The 18,213-nt window shown below is 37.5% G+C and overlaps 1 long non-coding RNA gene across 5 annotated transcripts; it reads left to right on the plus strand.

The window, feature by feature from the left end:
• Nucleotides 1-2,951: 2,951 nt before the first annotated feature.
• LOC133621230 (uncharacterized) lies at nt 2,952-11,535 on the plus strand. 5 transcript variants are annotated; one of them, XR_009817626.2, is made up of 3 exons: nt 2,952-3,865; nt 7,691-7,927; nt 7,998-11,535. It is a non-coding gene; the product is annotated as an uncharacterized lncRNA (long non-coding RNA). The 5 variants fall into 5 exon arrangements; XR_009817623.2 differs by having other exon boundaries at nt 7,691-7,746; nt 7,815-11,535; XR_009817624.2 differs by having other exon boundaries at nt 2,952-3,403; nt 3,460-3,865; nt 7,691-11,535.
• The last annotated feature ends 6,678 nt before the right edge of the window (nt 11,536-18,213 follow it).

Raw genomic sequence — 18,213 nt, forward strand, 5'->3', positions numbered from 1 at the left:
GAACTATTCTACGACCTTCTTTTGAACTGTTTTCAGTAACCAAAGGCAATGGTGTTTACGACCCACTTCCCTCTGGAGGCAGCTGTGGTCAGGTGGGTGGAGAGAGTCAAAGGAGGAGTGCAATTTTTTGGCAGAGCGTGCTGGAGATACTGTACAAGGATACAGTGTGTCCAAGCGTGTCTCCTCATGAGTCCAAATTGAATTATGTCTGTTTAATTATTTGCCTCTTGTCTTGTTTAATAGATGTCATCAGTGTTTGAACCTGACATCTTCTTGGTCCTTTTGAGCCGGATTCCAACACGTCTGACGATTCCAGCAAGGGTGAGTAAAATCAGAAGACCATGGCATCCACATCTCCCATTTGAGGAGCTGCTTTTCCTGCACCTGGGTTGGAATTGAAGACTGAAGGAAAACCGAGGACAAGAGGAAGGAACACAGAGTTCAGTGAGTACGTTTTTGAATTACAAAGAGTGTGTGACTGAGGGTTACGACGCATAGACAAACCCTGTAAATCCTAGGCTCTAACAGGTAAAAACGCCAATAAGACGTGTGTGTCGGGGAATTCGACAGAAAAAAAAAAACAAATTAAGTAAAAACAGAAGAGGCCAATATACTGAAGTTAAACTGAAATATCTGTAATATTCATAAACAAACATACTGGAGGGTGGCAGAGCACACAATAAATTGAAATATCCGTAAACCAATATCTTGAGGGGCGTCTGAGTCCAAAACGCAGACCTAAAATGGTCTATTCAGAAATTTTTCAGTAAAAAAAAAATAACCTGAAGGGTGACGGAGCCCACATGAAACATTGAAATATCCGTGGATCAATATACTGAAAGGTGTGATTGTGGGAGTAATTGCCATTAGGCTATCACTCTATATTAAAGTTGTGAGAAGTAAATAGTGGGTTACTGTGGAAGCTTTATGCAAGACACCTCCACTGGGGAATTATCTCCAGTAGAAGGGACGTGTACCACAATAATAAATTAAACCACTATCTTACAACAAAGACAAAAGTAATCCTTATAAGTTTGGCTCTGTAGGGTACGACGGATTACTCCAAATTCTCAAAATGGAAACAGGGACCCAAAGAAATGCAGATAATTGAAATAAATGGCAAATAAATCCAATTTCTGTGTGACACTGGAGCATGTACAATTACATGTAGAAAATAAAAGGAAAAATAGATGGTAAAATTGAGACTGAGTGGAGAGAGACGGGAGAAAAAAGCAAGTAAGAGTACAAATTGTGTAAAAACATCGGAGGTTCAAATAAAAATATAAATAGGTTGAAATAAAATAAAATAGGAGAATATCTCAGTGCTAAAGTGAGAGGAAAGTAAAAATAGATGAAGAAATGGGGAGAAATCAATGCAAAATGGAATAAACTAATGTGTATGACATATAATGTGGGGGTATTGAAATAATATATGAAGAAAATGTAGACTGAAGATATACATGTATGTTTGTGTATATAAATAGCGCTTTTATATACACAAATGTGTGTGTATATATGTTTGTATATATTGTGGAACAAATAAAAACCCAGATTAATAACTATAATAGTTGATATGTATAGCATGATAAAGTGGGTTACATGTTTAGTAGCTGAGGAAAGAAGAGAAAAAAACTAATTAAAAAAAAAAAAACGCTCGTGTTGCTGACCTTTGCCCTTGTGAGTACACTCACACACAACAGTGTGTGTCTGTTTGTGTGTGGTGCATTGGGGGAGGTGTGAAAATGAATGTGTTACATGTAAGTTTAACTTTGAAGTGTAGTATAACATTCTTAGGTTCAATTATGTTTTAGACATTTGCAGTACACACACATCTGGGTGCTGAGCTAAGATAACATAGAATAAATAAGGAGACATGACAATCAGGACAACTATCAGCGAGCGATAGACAACTGTTTGCTTTTGAATAATTGCAAATAAGATATATAAACAATTGGAAGAATGTAATTTCTGAGTGTAAAAGTATAGATTAAGTGGTGTATAGACAGTTAAGTTAGTTTAAAATGTAACTTAAAAAATACATAATTGAATAATGAAAAAAATATTAGTGTTATCAAATCATACACAAAGTAAGCAAAGCAAAAGTCCAATTATGCAAAACAGAAGTAAAGTATCTAGGACGTTGTCTAAACAGAGATGGACGCACTATTGTGGGAAGTAGAAAAACAGCAGTACAAAAACCACAAACAAAGAAGCAAATTATGTAATTAGTAGGATTAACTAATTATTGTAGAAGTTGGATACCAAGTTATGCTAAAATAGTAGCTCCATTAAGTAAATGAATGTAAAACATTTAATAATCTGTAGAGTGGAATTCAGAAGCTGAAGCAGCATTCTGTGAAATAAAAATAGAACATTTAGCGATTGTTACAGCAACAAAGTTTTGAAAGCTATCAAATTACTCAATGCAAGCTGCAGAATTAGTAGCAATAATGGAAGCATGTAAAGTAATGAAAGATCAAAAGGTCAATATACATTTCCAACAGTACACATTTGCACAACATGGGAAAAATATAGGAATGATAGTCAACAGGAACATCTGTAACACATTGAGAATTGAAAAAAAAAAAAAAAGAATTAGTAAAAGCAGTACAGCTAGTAGCTAAAATAGCAATATGCAAATGTGCAGCACACACTAACAACTCAACAGGTATGTAACACCTGAGAGACATGGCACACACCAACAAGTCAACAGGTATGTAACACTTGAGAGACATGGCACACACCAACAAGTCAACAGGTATGTAACACCTGAGAGACATGGCACACACCAACAAGTCAACAGGTATGTAACACCTGAGAGACATGGCACACACCAACAAGTCAACAACAGGTATGTAACACCTGGGAGACATGGCACACACCAACAAGTCAACAGGTATGTAAGACCTGAGAGACATGGCACACACCAACAAGTCAACAGGTATGTAACACCTGAGAGAAATGGCACACACCAACAAGTCAACAGGTATGTAAGACCTGAGAGACATGGCACACACCAACACGTCAACAACAGGTATGTAACACCTGAGAGACATGGCGCACACACCAACACGTCAACAACAGGTATATAACACCTGAGAGACATGGCACACACCAACAAGTCAACAACAGGTATGTAACACCTGAGAGACATGGCGCACACACCAACACGTCAACAACAGGTATGTAACACCTGAGAGACATGGCACACACCAATAAGTCAACAGGTATGTGGTAGAATAAGAAGTTATCACAAAAATCTTTGATGAAATGAGTTCCAGGCAAAAGGAGAGGGGCTGTCTTTGAGGCCTACCAAGAGGAAGAAGGCTCGTAAAACTCCACTGTGACTTCAAAACGGACAGATGTCAGGATCAGCTCAACTTCCAGACGAACTGTTTTTGAAGTATTTTACGAACCCTTTTTGAACTATTCTACGACCTTCTTTTGAACTGTTTTCAGTAACCAAAGGCAATGGTGTTTACGACCCACTTCCCTCTGGAGGCAGCTGTGGTCAAGTGGGTGGAGAGAGTCAGGAGGAGTGCAATTTTTTGGCAGAGCGTGCTGGAGATACTGTACAAGGATACAGTGTGTCCAGGCGTGTCTCCTCATGAGTCCAAATTGAATTATGTCTGTCTAATTATTTGCCTCTTGTCTTGTTTAATAGATGTCATCAGTGTTTGAACCTGACATCTTCTTGGTCCTTTTGAGCCGGATTCCAACACGTCTGACGATTCCAGCAAGGGTGAGTGAAACCAGAAAGACCATGGCATCCAAATCCTGATTGAGGAACTGCTTTTTCTTAATTCGGGCTGGAATTGGAAGACTGACGGCAAACCGAGGACAAGAGGAAGGAACGCAGAGTTCAGTGAGTACGTTTTGAATTCCAAAGAGTGTGTGACTGAGGGTTACGACGCAAAGACAAACCCTGTAAATCCTAGGCTCTAACGGGTAAAAAGGCCAAAGAATTAGGAGGACAACGGAGTCCACATTAACTGAAGTTCCGTAAGATTCAAACATTGAAATTAAGCCAAATTAAGGACGACTAAGTCCACAAAAATTGGAAATTAAAACAAGTAGGCCAATAAACTGAAGGGCGGTGAAGTCTGCAAGAAAAATGAAACAGCTGTAAAACAAGTGAAAGGTATGAACATGAGTGTGTGAGAGTAATTGCCATTAGGCTATCACTCTGTATTAAAGTTGTGAGAAGTAAATAGTGGCTAACTGTGGAAGCTTTATGCAAGACACCTCCACTGGGGAACGATCTCCAGTAGAAGCGATGTGTATCACAATAATAAATTAAAAAGGGTTCAATCTCTCTCCTGTGTTAGTTTGAAGCCGAAATGACAAACACGCTCAGAGGAGATAATGTTTGAAGAAATGTGACCGGTTTTAACAAAAATGTTGTGTTGAAGGGGGAATAGCAAACTTCCTGTAGATTTTTGCTGGGGGTTGTCAATGAAATGTAGGTCTAAGTGAGACCTACGGAGAGGTTTTTGTTTCATGTCTCTCCGACCTTCCCAGTGGGAGTTACAGGCAGTTGTGTCATTTTTTTCTTCCGAGGAGCAGTTATTTCTCCGTTTTATTCAAAAATTGCTCTAGAGCGCAATTTTTAAATTTGGGGTTAGGTTTTTTTATTAGATCGCAAAAAAGAATAAAACCTTGCAAATTCAATAGGTCCTTATGTCCCATTGCATAAGGATACAATGGGCCATGCGGGCCCTAATTAAACCACTATCTTACAACAAAGACAACAGTAATCCTAATACTGTAAGTTGGGCTCTGTAGGGGACGACAGATTACTCCAAATTTACAAAATGGGAAAAGGGACAAGTAAACCAAAGGTAAGTCCAAAAGATGAGTTAAAATGTAAAGACTGGAAAGCAGTAGAAAAAACAAATCCAGACTTATTGGAAATTTCTCTGACTGGATCTGAAAACATGAATTTACCGGTTGCCTCAAAGTAGGTGATGTATTAAAAATTGCGGGAATCAATAATACAAAAATGCGGAAATAACAAAAGAAGCTAGCCAGAATGGGGTGGGATCACACGGGGTGCTGGATGAGGATGGCTCAAAATAGAGAAGATGGAGAAAGGAAAGTGCTAAGAGATGAAAAGCTTGTTTCATAGAGCTGAAGATTATGAGATGGGCCCAGTTAGGAGAAGGAATGGGCAAATTGTAAGGTGAGACAGTGAGGATGAGTCAAGTGAGGAAGAAGTACAGACAGAAGCCGACACACACAGCCCTCCAATAACTACAAAATGTAGATCAGCGTTAAATTACAAAATCACACTCATTGTATGGCGGTGATCAGAACAACCAACATTAAGGTCAAAAAGGGACCCAAAGAAAGGCAGATAATTGAAATAAATGGCAAAGAAATCAAATTTCATGTGGAATTACATGTAGAGAATAAAATGACAAATAGAAAAATAGATGGTAACATTGAGATTGTGGGCGGAGAGAGAAAAAGCAAGTAGAAGTTTAGGAAGGAATGTGAAGAGAATGGATTGGGAAAAGATTGAAAAAGGAATGTGTATAACCTTATGTGAATGGTTTCCAGAAGAGAATAGACATAAACCTTGTGTTGCAGTGTAAGGAAGAGATGGATAGGGGATGTGTTTTAAAGGAAAAAGCAAGTAGGAGAAAAGAAGAGATCACTGCAAACGTGTTTGTGTGTGTGTGTATATTTCCAGGTACAAATCGGATAAAAACCTTGGAGGTTCAAATAAAAATAGGTTCAAATAAAATAGGAGAAAATCTCAAAGTACTAAAGTGAGAGGAAAGTAAAAATAGATGAAGAAATCAATGCAAAATGGAATAAAGTAATGTGTATGACAGAGATAATGTGGGGGTATTGAAATAAGATATGAAGAAAATGCAGACTAAAGATATACCGTATTTTCCGCACTATAAGGCGCACCGGATTATTAGCCGCACCTTCTATGAATTACATATTTCATAATTTTGTCCACCAATAAGCCGCCCCGGACTAAAAGCCGCGCCTACGCTGCGCTAAAGTGAATGTCAAAAAAACGCTGCGCTAAAGTGAATGTCAAAAAAACAGTCAGATAGTTCAGTCAAACTTTAATAATATATTGAAAACCAGCGTTCTAACAACTCTGTCCCAAAATGTACAAATGTGCAATCACAAACATAGTAAAATTCAAAATGGTGTAGAGCAATAGCAACATACCGGTAATGTTGCTCGAACGTTAATGTCACAACACACAACACACAAAATAAACATAGCGCTCACTTTCTGAAGTTATTCTTCATTCGTACCGGTAAATCCTTCGAATTCTTCGTCTTCGGTGTCCGAATTGAAAAGTTGCGCTAGCGTGGCTTCCAAAATGGCGGGCTCCGTCTCTTCGAAATCATCGGATTCAGTGTCGCTGTTGTTGTGCAGCAGTTCTGTGAATCCTGCCTTCCGGAAAGCTCGGACCACAGTTGTGACAGAAATATCTGCCCAGGCATTTACAATCCACTGGCAGATGTTGGCGTATGTTGTCCGGCGTTGTCTGCCCGTCTTAGTGAAGGTGTGTTCGCCTTCGGTCATCCATTTTTCCCACGCAGTTCGCAGTCGTGATTTGAATGCCCTGTTGACACCAATATCCAGCGGTTGGAGTTCTTTGGTTAATCCACCCGGAATGACGGCGAGTGTTGTATTTGTGTGCTTCACTTGTTTTTTGACACCATCTGTGATGTGGGCGCGCATAGAGTCATATATCAACATGGACGGAGCAGCGTGAAAAAAGCCACCCGGCCGCTTCGCGTAAACTTCCCTTAACCACTCGCTCATCTTTTCTTCATCCATCCATCCCTTCGAGTTAGCTTTTATGATGACGCCGGCTGGAAAGGTCTCTTTTGGCAAGGTCTTCCTTTTGAATATCACCATGAGTGGAAGTTAGCATGGCAAGCTAGAACCACAGTGAAGGATGACTTCTCATTCCCTGTGGAGCGAATATTCACCGTACGTGCTCCCGTTCCACAGTGCGGTTCAGTTGCTGTGAAATACGGTAGTAATCCGTGTGCGGATGGAGAGATTGCGTCTTTTTATGACCCGGATCGTTTAGTAGGAGCCATTTTGTGGTCTTTACAGATGTAAACAGGAAATGAAACGTACGGTGATATCCGCGCGTTTTTTCTTCTTCTTCCGGGGGCGGGTGAAGCGCTTCCTGTTCTATGGGGGCGGGTGAAGCGCTTCCTGTTCTATGGGGGCGGGTGCTTTCCTTGGCGGTTGCTTGCGTAGAAGAAGAAGCGCTTCCTGTTCTACCGGGAAAAAAGATGGCGGCTGTTTACCGAAGTTGCGAGACCGAAACTTTATGAAAATGAATCGTAATAAAGCGCACCGGGTTATTAGGCGCACTGTCAGCTTTTGAGAAAAATTGTGGTTTTTAGGTGCGCCTTATAGTGCGGAAAATACGGTATATATATATATATTAATTTAATTAACTGAACAAATAAAAACCTAGATTAATAGTTATGTATAGTGTGATAAGGTGGGCTACATGTTAGCTGAGGAAAGAAGACAAAAAAAGAGAAATGCTCTTTAAGTGTTGCTGACCTTTGCCCTTAAGAGTGCACTCACACACCACTTTGTATGTGTGTGTGTACTCAAGGGTACAGTGTGTCCGGGTGTGTCTCCTCGAGTCCAAGTTTAATTCTTTTGCCTCTTGTCTTGTTAATAGACGTCATCAACGTTTGAACCTGAGAGACATGGCACACACCAACAAGTCAACAACAGGTATGTGTTAGAATAATTGTTTAAGTTATCACAAAAAACTTTGTAATGAAATGAGTTCCAGGCAAAAGGACAGGGGCTGTCTTTGAGGCCTACCAAGAGGAAGAAGGCTCGTAAAACTCCACTGACTTCAAAGTGGACAGATGTCAGGATCTGCTCAACTTCCAGACGAACTCTTTTTGAAGTATTTAACGAACCCTTTTTGAACTATTTAATGGAACTATTTTTGAACTATTCTACGATTTCTTCTTTAGAATTCTTCGGTAACCAAAGGCAACGCTGTTTACGACCCACTTCCCTCTGGAAGCACCTGTGGTCAGGTGGGTGGAGAAAGTCAAATAAAGGAGTGCAATCTTCTTGGTCCTTCGAGCCGGATTCCAACACGTCTGACTATTCCAGCAAGGGTGAGTAAAATCAGAAGACCATGGCACCCACATCTCCCATTGAGGAGCTGCTTTTCCTGCACCCGGGTTGGAATTGGAAGACTGACGGAAAACCGAGGACAAGAGGAAGGAACGCAGAGTTCAGTGAGTACGTTTTGAATTACAAAGAGTGTGTGACTGAGGGTTACGACGCAAAGACAAACCCTGTAAATCCTAGGCTCTAACAGGTTAAAAGGCCAAAGAATTAGGACGACTGAGTCCACATTAACTGAAGTTCAGTAAGATTCAAACATTGATAATAAGCCAAATTAAGGACGACGAAGTCCACAAAATTGAAAATTAAAACAAGTAGGCCAATAAAGTGAAGGGCGGTGAAGTCCGCAAGAAAAATGAAACAGCTGTAAAACAAGTGTGAGAGTGTGTGGGAGTAATTGCCATTAGGCTATCACTCTGTATTAAAGTTGTGAGAAGTAAATAGTGGCTAACTGTGGAAGCTTTATGCAAGACACCTCCACTGGGGAACGATCTCCAGTAGAAGCGATGTATATCACAATAATAAATGAAACCACTATCTTATAACAAAGACAACAATAATCCTTATAAGTTGGGCTCTATAGGGGACGACAGATTACTCCAAATTTACAAAATGGGAAAAGGGACTAAAAGTCCAAAAGACGAGTTAAAATGTAAAAACTGGAAAGCAGTAGAAAAAACAAATCCAGACTTATGGAAATTTCTCTGACTGGATCTGAAAACATGAATTTACCGGTTGCCTCAGAGTAGGTGATGTATTAAAAATTGCGGGAATCAATAATACAAAAATGCGGAAATAACAAAAAGAAGCTAGCCAGAATGGGGTGGGATCACACGGGGTGCTGGATGAGGATGGCTCAAAATAGAGAAGACGGAGAAAGACAGGAGAAAGGGCTAAGAGATGAAAAGCTTATGTTTCATAGAGCTGAAGATTATGAGATTGGGCTCAGATAGGAGAAGAAATAGGCAAATTGTAAGGGGAGACAGTGAGGATGAGTCAAGTGAGGAAGAAGTACAGACCGAAGCCGACACACACAGCGTTCCAATAACTACAAAATGTAGATCAGCGTTAAATTACAAAATCACACTCATTGTATGGCGGTGATTGGAACAACCAACAATAAGGTCAAAAAGGGACCCAAAGAAACGCAGATAATTGAAATAAATGGCAAAGAAATCAAATTTCTGTGTGACACCAGAGCATGTGGAATTACATGTAGAGAATAAAATGACAAATAGATGGTAACATTGAGATTGTGGGCGGAGAGAGAAAAAGCAAGTAGAAGTTTAGGAAGGAATGTGAAGAGAATGGATTGGGGAAAGATGGAAAAAGGGATTTGTATAACCTTACGTGAATGGTTTCCAGAAGAGGAGAATAGACATAAACCTTGTGTTGCAGTATAAGGAAGAGATGGATAGGAGATGTGTTTTAAAGGAAAAAGCAAGTTGGAGAAAAGATGAGATCACTGCAAACGTGTTTGTTTGTGTGTGTGTATATTTCCAGGTACAAATAGGATAAAAACCCTGGGGGTTCAAATAAATAAAAAAAAAAAAGGAGAAAATTTCAAAGTACTAAAGTGAGAGGAAAGTAAAAATAGATGAAGAAATGGGGAGAAATCAATGCAAAATGGAATAAACTAATGCGTACGACAGATAATGTGGGGGTATTGAAATAAGATATGAAGAAAATGTAGACTGAAGAGATATATATATATAAACGGAACAAATAAAAACCTAGATTAACTATAAGAGTTGATATGTATAGTTTGATAAAGTGGGTTACATGTTTTTTAGCTGAGGAAAGAGAAAAAAGAAAAGCTCTTCAAGTGTTGCTGACCTTTTGCCCTTAGGAGTGCACTCACACACCACTGTGTGTGTACACAAGGATACAGTGTGTTCAGGCGTGTCTCATCAGTCCAAATGGTATTCTGTCGGTTTAATTCTTTGCCTCTTGTCTAGTTTAATAGATGTCATCAGTGTTTGAACCTGACATCTTCTTGGTCCTTTGAGCCGGATTCCAACACGTCTGACGATTCCAGCAAGGGTGAGTAAAATCAGAAGACCATGGCATCCACATCTCCCATTTGAGGAGCTGCTTTTCCTGCACCTGGGTTGGAATTGAAGACTGAAGGAAAACCGAGGACAAGAGGAAGGAACACAGAGTTAAGTGAGTACGTTTTGAATTACAAAGAGTGTGTGACTGAGGGTTACGACGCATAGACAAACCCTGTAAATTCTAGGCTCTAACCGGTAAAAACGCCAATAAGACGTGTGTGTGTCGGGGAATTTGACATTGAAAATAAACCAAATTAAGTAAAAATAGAAGAGGCCAATATACTGAAGTTAAACTGAGTCCGTGAAAACTGAAATATCTGTAATATTCATAAACAAACATACTGGCGGAGCACACAATAAATTGAAATATCCGTAAACCAATATCTTGAGGGGCGTCGGAGTCCAAAACGCAGAACTAAAATGGTCTATTCAGAAATTTTTCAGTAAAATAAAAAATAACCTGAAGGGTGACGGAGCCCACATGAAACATTGAAATATCCGTGGATCAATATACTGAAAGGTGTGATTGTGGGAGTAATTGCCATTAGGCAATCACTTTATGTTAAAGTAGTGAGAAGTAAATAGTGGGTTACTGTGGAAGCTTTATGCAAGACAGCTCCACTGGGGAATTATCTCCAGTAGAAGCGACGTGTACCACAATAATAAATTAAACCACTATCTTACAACAAAGACAACAATAATCCTTATAAGTTTGGCTCTGTAGGGGATGAAGGGTTACTCCAAATTCTCAAAATGGAAACAGGGACCCAAAGAAATGCAGATAATTGAAATAAATGGCAAAGAAATCTAATTTCTGTATGACATTGGAGCATGTACAATTACATGTAGAGAATAAAAGGAAAAATAGATGGTAAAATTGAGACTGAGTGGAGAGAGACAGGAGAAAAAAGCAAGTAGGAGTACAAATTGTGTAAAAACATCGGAGGTTCAAATATAAATAGGTTTAAAAAAAATTAAATAGGAGAATATCTCAGTGCTAAAGTGAGAAGAAAGTAAAAATAGATGAAGAAATGGGGAGAAATCAATGCAAAATGGAATAAAGTAATGTGTATGACAGAGATAATGTGGGGGTATTGAAATAATATATGAAGAAAATGTAGACTGAAGATATACATGTATGTTTGTGTATATAAATAGCACTTTTATATACACAAATGTGTGTGTATATATGTTTGTATATATTGTGGAACAAATAAAAACCCAGATTAATACCGGTAACTATAATAAGAGTTGATATGTATAGCATGATAAAGTGGGTTACATGTTTAGTAGCTAAGGAAAGAAGAGAAAAAAACCCCCAAAAAAACGCTCGTGTTGCTCACCTTTGCCATTGTGAGTGCACTCACACACAACAGTGTGTGTCTGTGTGTGGTGCATTGGGGGAGGTGTGAAAATGAATGTATTGCATCTAAGTTTAACTTTGAAGTGTAGTATAACATTCTTAGGTTAGATTATGTTTTAGACATTTGTAGTACACATACATCTGGGTGCTGAGCTAAAATAACCTAGAATAAATGAGACATGACAATCAGGACAGCTAGCGATAGACAACTGTTTGCTTTGAATAATAATTGCAAATAAGAGATATAAACAATTGGAAGAATGTAAATTCTGAGTGTAAAAGTATAGATTAAGTGGTGTATAGACAGTTAAGTTAGTTTAAAATGTAACTTAAAAAATACATAAAGTAATACATATAACATTTGAATTAGGAGAAAAATAACATTAGCGTTATTAAATCATCTACATAGTGAAAGACACAAAGTAAGCAAAATAAAAGTCCAATTATTCAAAACAGAAGTAAAGTATCTAGGACGTTGTCTAAACAGAGATGGACGCACTGTGGGAAAGAAAAACAGCAGTACAAAAACCACAAACAAAGAAGCAAATGATGTAATTTTTAGGATTAACTAATTATTGTAGAATTTGGATACCAAATTATGCTAAAACAGTAGCTCCATTAAGTAAAAAATGTAATCATCTGTGGAATTCAGAAGCTGAAACGGCATTCTGTGAAATAAAAATAGAACAGAATGTGCAACTGAAAGTTTTGAAAGCTATCAAATTACTCAATGCAAGCTGCAGAATTAGTAGCAATAATGGAAGCATGTAAAGTAATGAAAGGTCACAATATACACAGATAGCCAATATACATTTTCAACAGTACACATTTGCACAACATGGGAAAAATATAGGAATGATAAAGTCAACAGGAAAATCTAACACATTGGAGAACTGATAAATTAAAAAAAGAATTAGTAAAAGCAGTAAAGCTAGTAGCTAAAATAGCAATATGCAAATGTGCAGCACACACTAACAACTCAACAGGTATGTGACACCTGAGACAAGGCACACACCAACAAGTCAACAGGTATGTAACACCTGAGACATGGCACACACCAACAAGTCAACAGGTATGTAACACGAGAGACATGGCACACACACTAACAAGTCAACAGGTATGTAACACCTGAGAGACATGGCACACACCAAGTCAACAGGTATGTAACACGAGAGACATGGCACACCAAGTCAGCAGGTATGCAACACCTGAGACATGGCACACACCAACAAGTCAACAACAGGTATGTAACACCTCAGAGACATGGCACTCACCAACAAGTCAACAACAGGTATGTAACACCTGAGAGACATGGCACACAAACAGGTATGTAACACCTGAGAGACATGGCACACACCAACAAGTCAACAACAGGTATGCAACACCTGAGGGACATGGCACACACACTAACAAGTCAACAGGTATGTAACACCTGAGAGACATGGCACTCACCAACAAGTCAACAGGTATGTAACACCTGAGAGACATGGCACTTACCAAGAAGTCAACAACAGGTATGTAACACCAGAGAGACATGGCACTTACCAAGAAGTCAACAACAGGTATGTATAACACCTGAGAGACATGGCACACACACTAACAAGTCAACAGGTATGTAACACCTGAGAGACTTGACACACACCAACAAGTCAACAACAGGTATGTAACACCTGAGGTATGTTTCCTAGACACGCTCCTGATTAAACCCTCCCAAATATGGTAATGACAACTACAATAAAGATGCACGTACAATGCTTACAGTATAAACACTTTGTAGGGCTTGACATAAGAACAGATTGGCAAAGAGTACTTCCTGGTTAAGGTAAAACACCATAACTTCTAGACTACTGCCATCTAATGTCTTGAAGTTGCAACTGCATGCAAACTAAGTACAGTACTTGCAAAAGAGACAGTACGTGAGTCAGAAGCTGAGTTTTAAATGTCAAATTTAAAACAATTTATTCCTTTTGAACACACATTAGTGGTACATTAAGTGTCAGTATGGATTCCCAGGTACTGAGAATTTGTACCGTATCAATTCAAAAGTGAAAGGTAGTCATACCTTGTGACTCAGGAGTTGACACTGACAAGGTGACTTTAAAATGCTACATTTAATTACAATTTAAATCTACAGTAAAATCCAACATTGACTCAGTGTCGTTGTTGTGTATTTGTTGTTTTCTACTCCCCAAAAATTATGTAAATATATGAAAAAAAACAACTTGTCATTGCTGAGCTTTATGTCCTTTACAAGCAAAGTTGGAGAATTACTGTGAAAGTGTAAGAAGTAAACTACTGTAGTATTGAAGTAATGCATTATTCAAACAAGTGTATTCTCTAACATAGTCACACAAGTGTAAAAAGAAGTTAACCATTGTAATATTGAAATGTATTCTTTAAACAAGTGTATTATTTAACATTGTCACACAAGTGTAGGGCTGCAACAAGTAATCTATTAAAATTGATTCTAAAAAAAGTAGGCGATTAATTTAGTCATCGATTTGTTGGATCTATGTTATGCGCATGTGTTGAGGATAAGTTATTTATAATAAAAAAAAAACTTTTACAAACCTTTTTATAAAGTTCAACATTTACAAACAGCTGAGAAACAATAATGCAAACAAGTACAAAAACAGTGTAGGACCTAAGTGGTCAAAAGTGTGTGAACATTTGACTTTAAAGACTTCAGAGAAGAGCGTTTCCTGCAAAATGGCCCAGAAGTAGAACATTGCTTGAGGAGCACCTGAAGAGGAAACATGTTGGAGCCATGGATGAAGGGAAGAACTCACGGTACGTAACCTTTTTAAATCCATAGTTTGGGTACATTGATATCTTGGGTCTGTTTTTAATATTTAGTTAACAAGGATTTATTTAAGGAACTGTTGTGTTTGTGTATTAACTTTGAGAGGGTTAGGAACTTCTTGGAGTGTATATTTTCAGTGTATTTTTTACATCGCAACAGGGAAAGTTCAGCTTTTTTGTGAGTAATGTTAACGTTATGCCTTTGCTGCAAGGCAATAAACGTAACGGACAGAAATAATCTCAGGTTGGTTTCATAATGGATCAATCTAGATAAAGCTATATAAATATATTTAGATTTGAGTGACTCTTTAGTACAACTAAATGTTATGAAGGTGCTGGAATATTTCATGCTATTATTCTAAAATGAATCCTTTATTATTCACAACAGAAATGTGTAGAATATCTGATTAAGTTCTGATCTGATGATTAAAATTTCAGTTATTATTATTGCTGTATGCTACATCCCCAATGTCCATTTAGCTATTTTTAATGTGATGTATTTGCCTTTTACGTCAGAAATGATGAATTGAATCAACTATGTATGTATTGAGTTGCATGTAAATGTATGTTCATTATATGGTTTGTGTCATTTCAGAAAGAAAGAAGGCAGCATTAGTGAGTTGGTACAAAGGAAGGTGTGCACACCACAGCATTGACTGATGCTATCCTGGCTGACATGACATGAGGCCACTATCAATGGTGGAGGATGAAGGTTTTAGACACATGATTCACGTCCTCAACCCTGGTTATACTCTTTCCTCCAGGATCCATGTTACCTAAGTGATGGAGAGGAATGACATAAAAGCCACCCACAGCAAAATAGCTGTCACTAGTGACGTGTGGACAAGTGGAGCCGCCTTGGCAATACATGCTTACATTGGAGAGGAATGGAACATGAAGACAGTCTGCCTTCCTTACCACCATGCCACTTGACGAAAGACTTTGAGCATCCAACATGGCAGAATGGTTGGAATAGGTAGTAGCCAGCTTAGAAATTGTCCCAAGTAAAATGATTGCTATTGTGCATGACAATGGTGCACTTTATAATAATAAAAAAAAACAAAATATTTATAACGTTTAATTAGGCAAATGGAAAGAACATTGTGCCAGTATGCTCTTTTATTTCTCAATAAAATACTGGAAAGAATAGAAATGTAGTTTGTCTTTTAATCTGATTATTAATCGAAGTAATAATTGACAGATTAATGGATAATCAAATTAGTTGTTAGTTGCAGCCCTACACAAGTGTAAAAAGAAGTTAACCACTGTAATATTGAAATGTATTTTCTAACATTGTCACGCAAGAGTAAAAAGAAGTTAACCACTGTAATATGGAAATTTCTTTAACATTGTCACACAAGTGTAAAAAGAAGTTAACCACTGCAATATTGAAATAATGTAGTCTTTAAACAAGTGTATTGTCTAACATTGTGACGTATTACTTGGGTGTCAAAGCCATACCTTTTGCAGAGACTTTTAAAATAATTTTGATAATAGGCTAATATAGACACATCATGTGTTGTCTTCATTGTAACACTTATATAAGACTTAGTCATTTTGATAGTAGGCTAATATAGACACTAACATGTGTTGTCTTCATTATAACACTTGTATAAGACTTAAAGTCATTTTGATAGTAGGCTAATATAATGAAGGCAACACATGATGTAGTGTCTATATTAGCCTACTATCAAAATGACTAAGTCTTGTATAAGTGTTATAGACACTTACATCATGCGTTGTCTTCATTATAACATTTATACAAGACTTAGTGTCTATATCAGCCTACTATCAAAATGACTAACATGTGTTGTCTTCATTATAACACTTATATAAGACTTTAAAAGTCATTTAGATAGTAGGCTAATATAGACACTATCATCATAGCACTTATACAAGACTTTAGTTTTTCTGCCATAGATAACTATTTTTATATTAGTGGTCCAATATGGCTGTCAACATTTAGTGTTGCTGACCCCAGGTAAAGGTCATATTTATGCTGCTAATAGTGATTTGATCATATTGTGATTGTGACATGTATGTTGTACAATATTGAGGAAAGAACTAGAACATATTGTGACGATATTTAGTGTACACATGGATTTATAAGAATGGTCCACAGGCTTCTCTTTTTCATGGTGAGCTAAGGAAAAGAAGCATCTAGTCCAAGGATGGGTCTTGGAGGATTCCAGCCAGGAACTTCTCACCACCTGGGCAGGTAAGACCCTTTACATGTTCATCTTTAACCTGCAGCACTGCCATCCTTTTTTTATTCAACAACTCTAAGTCTGAACTGAGATTGATACAAGATCCAGAGACACTGATTCATGGAATTAGAAATGTAAATAGTACTTGTGTTTGTTTCTTCAAATAACTTTCATGTTGAATGGACATTCAACTAATTGTGTGTGTGTGTGTATATATAACTGTTGTTCATCACTAATTGTCTAATACACACTGGCAACCAAACTGCAATTCAAGCTCTGCCTTCTCTCCCTGACTCCAAACTCTAGTTTTCTGTTCCTAGCCCATAACACCCCATATCTATACATCTATACATACATACATCTATACATCCATCCATCCATCTATACATCCATCCATCCATCTATACATCCATCCATCCATCTATACATCCATCCATACATCTATACATGTATACATCTATACATGTATACATCTATACATCTATACATCCATACATCCATCCATCCATCTATACATCCATACATACATCTATACATACATCCATCTATACATACATACATACATCTATCATTGATTTGTAGCACGTATAGGTTACACACACAAGTGTAAAAAGAAGTTAACCACTAGAATATTGAAGTGTATTATTTAACATTGTCACACAAGTGTAGGGCTGCAACAACAAATCTATTAAAATAGATTCTAAAAATAGTTGGCGATTAATTTAGTCATTGATTTGTTGGATCTATGTTATGCACATGTGCTGAGGATAAGTTATTTATAATAAAAAAAAAAAATTAACAAACTTATTATTTATAAACTTCAACATTTACAAACAGCTGAGAAACAATAATGAAAACAAGTAGAAAAACAGTGTAGGACCTAAGTGGTCAAAAGTGTGGGAACATTTGACTTTAAAGACTTGAAAGAAGAGCGTTTCCTGCAAAATGGCCCAGAAGTAGAAGTTTGCTTCAGGAGCACCTGAAGAGGAAACATGTTGGAGCCATGGATGAAGGGAAGAACTCACGGTACGTAACCTTTTTAAATCCATAGTTCAGGTACATTGATATCTTGGGTCTGTTTTTAATAATTTGTTAACAAGGATTTATTTAAGGAACGGTTGTTTGTGTATTAACTTTGAGAGTGTTAGGAAGTTATTGGAGAGTACATTTTCTGTGTATTTTTTTACATTGCAACAGGCAAAGTTCAGCTTTTTTTGTGAGTAATGTTAACGTTATGCCTTTGCTGCAAGGCAATAAACGTAACGGACAGAAATATCTCAGGTTGGTTTCATAATGGATCAGTGTAGATAAAGCTATATAAATATATTTAGATTTGAGTGACTCTTTAGTTAAACGTTATGAAGGTGCTGGAATATTTCATGCTATTATTCTAAAATGAATCCTTTATTATTCACAACAGAAATGTGTAGAATATCTGATTCAGTTCTGATGTGATGAGTTACATTTCTGTGTTATTATTATTGCTGCATCCCCAATGTCCATTTAGCTTTTTTTAATGTGGCGTATTTGCCTTTTATGTCAGAAATGATGAATTGAATCAACTATGTATGTATTGAGTTGCATGTAAATGTATGTTCATTATATGGTTTGTGTCATTTCAGAAAGA

Source organism: Nerophis lumbriciformis, linkage group LG21 (assembly GCF_033978685.3).
Source record: "Nerophis lumbriciformis linkage group LG21, RoL_Nlum_v2.1, whole genome shotgun sequence".
NCBI classification, from domain to species: domain Eukaryota; kingdom Metazoa; phylum Chordata; class Actinopteri; order Syngnathiformes; family Syngnathidae; genus Nerophis; species Nerophis lumbriciformis.